The sequence below is a fragment of the Vigna angularis genome, chromosome 10 (genome assembly GCF_016808095.1).
Source record: "Vigna angularis cultivar LongXiaoDou No.4 chromosome 10, ASM1680809v1, whole genome shotgun sequence".
NCBI classification, from domain to species: Eukaryota; Viridiplantae; Streptophyta; class Magnoliopsida; order Fabales; family Fabaceae; genus Vigna; species Vigna angularis.
Window position 1 is genome coordinate 11,673,983 of NC_068979.1, and position 7,812 is coordinate 11,681,794.

A 7,812-nucleotide genomic window follows, 5' to 3' on the forward strand; every position below is an offset into this window, starting at 1 on the left:
TCATGCTTGCTATTTATAGGCTAATATTTGGCACTATTTAGTTTTTTTTTTTAATAATATTTTATTATAAATAATATTTAAATCCCATTACAGAAAGTTGTTCCCCCTTAACTCCACTTCTAAAAGTAGTTTTGTCTTTTTATTTATTTATTATTTTTTTTAATATTTTATTAAAAATACTATTTTATAAAAAATAATATTTTGACTTCACCACCAAAAGTGTCTTGCTCACCATTCCACTTCTGAAAGGTTCTTTGTCATTTTGCAATCATATTATTTTATATATATATATATATATACATATATATATATATTTTATTATTATTATTATTATTTTTTTTATGGACTTTACATTCTCTCCAACAACAAAAATTTTCGACCTCGAAAATTCGACACTTCATAAAAAAAGATGGGGATAAGAATGTTTTACATCATCTTCTAATTCCCATGTAGAATCACCTGTTTTCCTATCCCAAACTACCCTGACTAAGTTGATAGTCTTCCCTCTGAGCTCCTTTGTCTTAGTGTCTTCTACACAAACAAGTTGTGCTTCTACGGAGAGATCCTCTTTGATTTGAATCTCTTCTACTTCTAGAATGTGAGAAGGATCAGGAACATATTTTCTTAGTTGAGAAACGTGAAAAACTGAATGGAGTTTGGCTAACTGAGGGGGTAACGCCATCTCGTAAGCGACTGGCCCAATTCTTCTCAAAATTTGATATGGACCAATGAACTTAGGAGAAAGTTTCTTCGGACGAAGAGCCCTTCCTACTCCCGTGGTTGAAGTGACCCGTAAAAAGACATGATCTCCGACTACAAACTCCAATGGTCTTCTCCTTTGATCAGCATATGACTTTTCTCTACTCTGCGAAGCCTTCATTCTTTCTCGTATCAACTTTACTTTGTCTATGGTCTGTTGTAGTAATTCAGGTCCTATCAAAGCCTTTTCACTGTCCTGGTACCAGCATAAAGGAGTTCAACATCGTCTTCCATACAAAGCCTCGTAAGGTGTCATTCCAATACTAGCATGAAAGCTATTATTGTAGGTGAATTCCACTAGAGGAAGTACTTCATCCCAACTACCCAAATGATCCAATACACAAGTTCTCAGTAGGTCTTCTAATGATTGGATGGTTCTTTCAGATTGTCCATCGGTTTGGGATGATACGCGGAACTCATTCCTAACTTGCTGCCCATAGCTTCTTGTAAAGTTTGCCAGAATCTAAAAGTGAATCTTGGGTCTCGATCTGACACAATGCTTGAAGGGACGCCGTGCAATCTTACTATCTCTTTTATGTACAGTTGTGCCAACTTAGCCATTGACATTCTCAGATTTATTGCTAAAAAGTGAGCAGTTTTTGTTAATCGGTCAATGATGACCCAGATAGAATCATTACCTCTTACTGTCCGTGGTAAATGAGTGACAAAATCCATAGCAATGCTATCCCATTTCCATTCTAGTATGTCTAATTGTTGTAGCAATCCTCCAGGTTTCTGATGTTCCACTTTTGCCTTCTGACAAATTAAACAAGTCGCTACAAATTGTGCTACTTCCTTCATCATTCCTGGCCACCAAAAGGACTCCTTGAGATCTTGATACATTTTAGTCATACCGGGATGTATGCTAAAACGACTTTTGTGTCCTTCTTCAAAGATTAGTCTTTTTATATCTGCATTGTCTGTACACATATTATACTTCTAAATCTTAATACATAATCAGATCCTAGCCTAAATTCTTTAGCCTTATTTGTACCGATCATTTTTGTTATCCTTTTCAAGCCAAGATCCGACAATTGCTTCTCTTTAATTAAAATAAGAAAATCGCTAGATATAGTCAGACTACTACATCTAATGAAATCTTCTCCAAACTCCATTTGTAACTTCAGATCTCTGAACTTCTCCACCAACTCCTGTTGTTTGATCATCATATGACAAACATGAATTGCTTTTCTTCTCAAAGCATCGGCTACAACGTTTGCTTTTCCTGATGATATAGGAGTTCGGAATCATAATCCTTCAAGAATTCCATCCACCGCCTTTGCCTCATATTCAGCTCCTTTTGGTCAAATAAGTACTTCAAGCTTTTGTGATCGCTGAATACTTGAAATTGAGCTCCATAGAGATAGTGCCGCCAAATCTTCAAGGAAAATATCACCGCTGCCAATTCCAAATCATGAGTAGGATAGTTCTTCTCATGAGTCTTTAATTGTCTTGAAGCGTATGCCACCACTCTTCTTTCTTGCATGAGCACACAACCTAATCCCTGATGAGAAGCATCACAATAAACTTCAAACTTTTTACTTGGTTCAAGGATTACCAAAACTGGTGCACTAGTCAGCTTCAGCTTCAGCTCGAAAAAACTCTTCTCACACTTATCCGTCCAGACAAATTGTTGATCTTTACGAGTTAGTTGTGTTAAAGGCGCTACTATTCTAGAGAAACTCTCTATAAACCTTCTATAGTAGCCAGCTAATCCCACAAAACTCCTTATTTCTATTATAGTCTTCGATCTTTCCCACTGCAACACTGCTTCAACTTTTGTTGGATCCACCGCTATTCCTTGAGATGATATAATATGTCCTAAGAATTTCACTTCTTGCATCCAAAACTCGCATTTTGACATCTTTGCATACAATTTCTTCTCCCTCAAGATCCCAAGGATGGTCCTTAAGTGTTCAACATGTTCTTCTTGAGTCTTAGAATAGATAAGTATGTCATCTATAAAGACTACGACAAACTTATCTAGGAATGGTCGAAAGATTCTGTTCATGAAATCCATGAATAGAGCTGGAGCATTAGTTACACCGAACGACATAACTACATACTCGTAGTGTCTGTATCTAGATCTAAAAGCGGTCTTCTGTACATCTTCTGTCTTCACCAAAATTTGATGATATCCAGACCTGAGATCTATCTTTGAAAACACCTGAGCTCCATGCAACTGGTCCAGCAGATCATCAATCCTAGGTAGAGGATATTTGTTCTTGATGGTTAGCTTGTTCAACTGTCTGTAGTCGACACACAATCTAGAGCTTCCATCCTTCTTCTTTACCAACAGTACAGGTGCTCCCCAAGGTGACACACTTGGTCGAATAAATTGCTTCTCCATTAGTTCTTCAATTTGCTTCTTCAATTCAATTAACTCTGCCGGAGCCATTCGATATGGAGCTACTGATACTGGTCCAGCTTCGGGTATTAAATCAATGGAGAATTCTATTTCTCGTTGAGGAGACAATCTTGGTACTTCTTCTGGGAACACATCACTAAACTCATTAACTATAGGAATATCAAGATTTTGTTCATTTATCTCGACTTCCACATGAGTCAAGATAACGAAACACGAAGATCCTTCTTTGACTTCCTTTAACACTTGTTGTACTGACAACAACTCCGCTTCTTCAGGATTAGGGAAAATCAACTCCTTTTTGCTACAATCTATAAGGATACGATTGACAGATAACCAATCCATTCCTAAGATTACATCTAAACCTTGTAAGGGTAAAGATATAAGATGTACTTTGAACTTACGTCCTTCTATAACTATCGGACATTGAGGACACATCCTCGATGGTTTTATCAATTTAGAGGTTGGTGCAGATACCATGAGATCATATTGTAACTCTCTCACGGGTAGGTTCAACTCTTGAATAAGAGTTTCAGACAAAAAGGAGTGTGTCGCTCCAGAATCAAATAGCACATTCAACTCTCTACCAGCTATCATACGACATCCAATGATGAGAATACCTGATTTTGCAGCTTCTGCTCCAGTCAAAGCATAGACCCTTCCAGTTGCTTGGGGCCTATTGTCAATCCTTCTCTGTTCTAGCAAAATGTCCTTCTGCTCTGCAAAGAAAACATTTGTTGAGTACGTAACATCGAATTATTTTATGTTGGGGTTGTTGTTGATGAGGATTCTTTGAGGTTGCGGTCTTTCGTAAAGTCAGATCCTTATGTTCTGTCCAACTCGTGACCCAGATGGTCCTCCTACCCTTGGTAACTTCTGAACTCCTTAATAGCTACCAAATGTCTCACACTGTCCGGAAAGAATTTAGTCTAGCCACTTCTAACTGTTGTAGGGTAGTTTCGTGCTGTTGCATTAAAGCAGCTCCTTGTTGTAGATTCTAAAGCCCTTGCAAGGCTGGGCATCTAAGGGGTTTCACGATTAGGTTGTCTACGTGCCATTTCTCTCTATTTCTGATACCACTTGTAACGTCCAGGCAGCTTACAGGGAATATCGACTACCCCCACACATCACCACGAGGCTTTCCAATGTGCTTTGTCCTCACTCGCACAATTTCCGAGAAAACTTCCCAAAAGGTCACCCATCCCTAAATTACTCCAAGCTAAGCACACTTAACCATGGAGTTCTTATAGGTCAGGCTACCGAAAAGCAAATGCATTTGGTGATATGAGTAGCCAAATCAGTCCCTTTAAGCTATCCTTCAACTGTATAGTCCTATACCTACACAGTCTCTAAATCCCTCTCATTTCGATGTATGTTCGATTCGGCCATGTGCCCCTTCCACTAGAAGCCTGCCAGGAGCCGCTCCTTGTCAGTGCCCATTGCACTTCATGCCTCTTGCACCGGCGATCACTCCCCGCCCTCGTTAGTGCCCGGGTGTCACATGCCCACCAGCTTTCGCATGGTTCGTCCTCGAACCACACCGTACTGGGAGAGGCTAGGCTTTGATACCACTAAATGTAGCACCCCAAAAATTAATTTTTTTAAACATGAAATGTAACACTCCAAAAATTAAACATCTCACACACAAAATTATTTCATTAATAATATAAACATCGTACAATATTACAATCATCCATTTAGGAGTAACATAGTTCACACTGGAAATACATTATTTTTTTTAACATCACTAAAACACTCCTAAATTTATTTAATTATTTTTTTGTTTTTTTTAAACTACTCTTCTTTTTTCTGTTGCTTCCTCCTTCACTTGTATTGGTTCGGACATCGTTCCGTCATCTGCTCCCATATAACATAAACGTTATACGATCATCGCAAAAATAAGATTTTCCAGCACAAACAAACAAGTAAGGGTGAGCTACCATGCAAAATTCAAAGAAAAGCATTACACTATTATTATACGTGATACATTCACCATAAATTCTTGTAAGATGCAATTATCATACTAGACTCTATTATCCGAATATAATGTTGATGGAAGTCTCGAGTGGTCATGCACTTGTGGTGACATCTACAACACGGTTATGGCCAAATATAATATATCACATCACCCACAAGGTTAGTCCATTAACGTCTACGAACATAGACTAGGACCTCCTACTACTCTCACCATATAACACATCCTTCTTTAAGTGAGACTGGACAATTATTAGAGTTTTAGGATAACCACCAACAACAGGACCCTCAACATCAACATATACACTAATACCATACCATTATAGAGTCTCTCCCCGAGACTCATACTATACTTCAAATGCATAATTTCATATCAAACATCATAAAATACATTGATAATAGAATTCATACAAGATAATTATAAACAAATTAACAATCATAAAATATTACTATAATTGGTCAGAGAAGAATCAAGTATTTACAATCATAAAAAAAATCATCTTCATATAAAAATTCTTGGGGAAACAAGAAGTTGAATTTGGCAGAGCCGGTTAGACAACTTCCCATCCTTCCAAAAGTACAATACAAATAAATAAGGAAAACAAAAAAAAACTCTGGGGAAACAAGAAGTTGAATCTGGCAGAGCCGGTTAGACGACTTCTCATCCTTCCAAAAATACAATATAAATAAATAAGGAAAGCAATAAAAAGTTTGGGGAAACAAGAAGTTGAATCTGGCAAGGCCGGTTAGACAACTTCTCATCCTTCCAAAAATTACAATATAAATAAATAAAGAAAGCCGTAAAAAGTTTGGGGAAACAAGAAGTTGAATCTGGCAAGGCCGGTTAGACAATTTCTCATCCTTCCAAAAATACAATATAATTAAATAAGGAAAGCCGTAAAAAGTTTGGGGAAACAAGAAGTTGAATCTGGCAAAGCCGGTTAGACAACTTCTCATCCTTCCAACAATACAAAAGAAGCAACTAATAACATACAAATAGCATAACATAATCAATATCGCATTTTACAACTATCAAACTTGGATCTCCTCACAGAAGCATGTTCTTATTCAAAATTCAGATCATACAGAAACAAAATGCTTCATATTCAGGATTTAAGATCAAACAAAAACAAAATATTACATATTCAAGAATGAGGATAGTACAAAACAAAAACTTAAGAGTAACTCCCCTTACCTCTATTCGAGACTTAATCTTCTCCTTAGAAACCGTTCTCCGAAAACTTCCAGAATTTCCCCTTTGCAACTAGAATTTCCTCCAACTCTCTTCTCTCAAAATTTCTCTCAATTTTTGGTGCAAGTTTCAGCCTTCCTCATGCTTGCTATTTATAGGCTAAGATTTGGCACTATTTAGTTTTTTTTTTAATAATATTTTATTTTAAATAATATTTAAATCCCATTACAGAAAGTTGTTTCCCCTTAACTCCACTTCTGAAAGTAGTTTTGTCTTTTTATTTATTTATTTGTTTTTAATATTTTATTAAAAATACTATTTTATAAAAAATAATATTTTGACTTCACCACCAAAAGTGTCTTGCTCACCATTCCACTTCTGAAAGGTTCTTTGTCATTTTGCAATCATATTATTTATATATATATATATATATATATATATATATATATATTATTATTATTATTATTTTTTTATGGAGTTTACATTTCTAGTATTAGTTTTCTGTATCTTCACACTTGAGAGTAAATTTTGAGATTTGAGCATCTATTATATATGAGTATTAGGAACTATTTGTTTGCATTGTGTCTGCTTTGTTTGGTTTAGTTGCTGCTATCTTGGAGACTGATTGATATGGGATTTCAAAACTGAGTTGTTAATATTAGCATCATATTGTGTTGTTATATGGTTTGGTACTGCGACATGGTCTTCTTGTAACTCATATCCACCATTTTATCATTACAAGGGTTAATGAGTAGACAATAGACTTAATGGGTAGACAATAGACTTAATGCCTCTAAAGCAAATTACCTAAAGAAGTCATGGATAACTTGTAATTGAAATGACTGCACCTCTTATACTCAGAAAAAATATATATTTGAAAATCAATCAGTGTTAATGAGTTTCCTTGACTACTGTGAATGAACTAGTTATTGTAAAGGTAAAGAAATAAAAATACTTATATTTATTGGATCCCCTTAATTGGTCCGTATCTACATTAGACATTCCATAAGTTAACAAAAAGCGTTAATTTAAAAGAGGTTTAATCATTCACGAAGTCCCTATTTTCGCGTGGAATCTCAATTTAGTCCCTTTGTTTTTGGAAATCTCCATTGGGTCCCAAATTTATGAAAATTGCAACAATTGGATCATTTCCGTTAAATTGTCTCCAACGACGTTAGTGTGTGTTTGACGTGACACGCTGTAGTCAGTTTCTTAACTGACGTGGCTGACTGAAGTAGGGACAGTGAAGCACGTGGATAATAACAATTTTTTAAGTAAAAAGAAAATAAATATTGGGATTCAGATTTTGAATTGATCGAACTAGGGATTGGGATTGTTTGAGTACTTCTAAGGCCTGGGATTTTAAACCAAAATTGATCGAACTAGCACCAACAACAGATCTCGAGAGGCTATTTACAGTTTTAGTTGCCGAAGAGATGAAGCCAAAATTACCAATCCCTTCAGATGAGCTACCAAAGGCAGTGCAACTAAGACTACCAGCTCCTGCATCCTGACTTCTTTT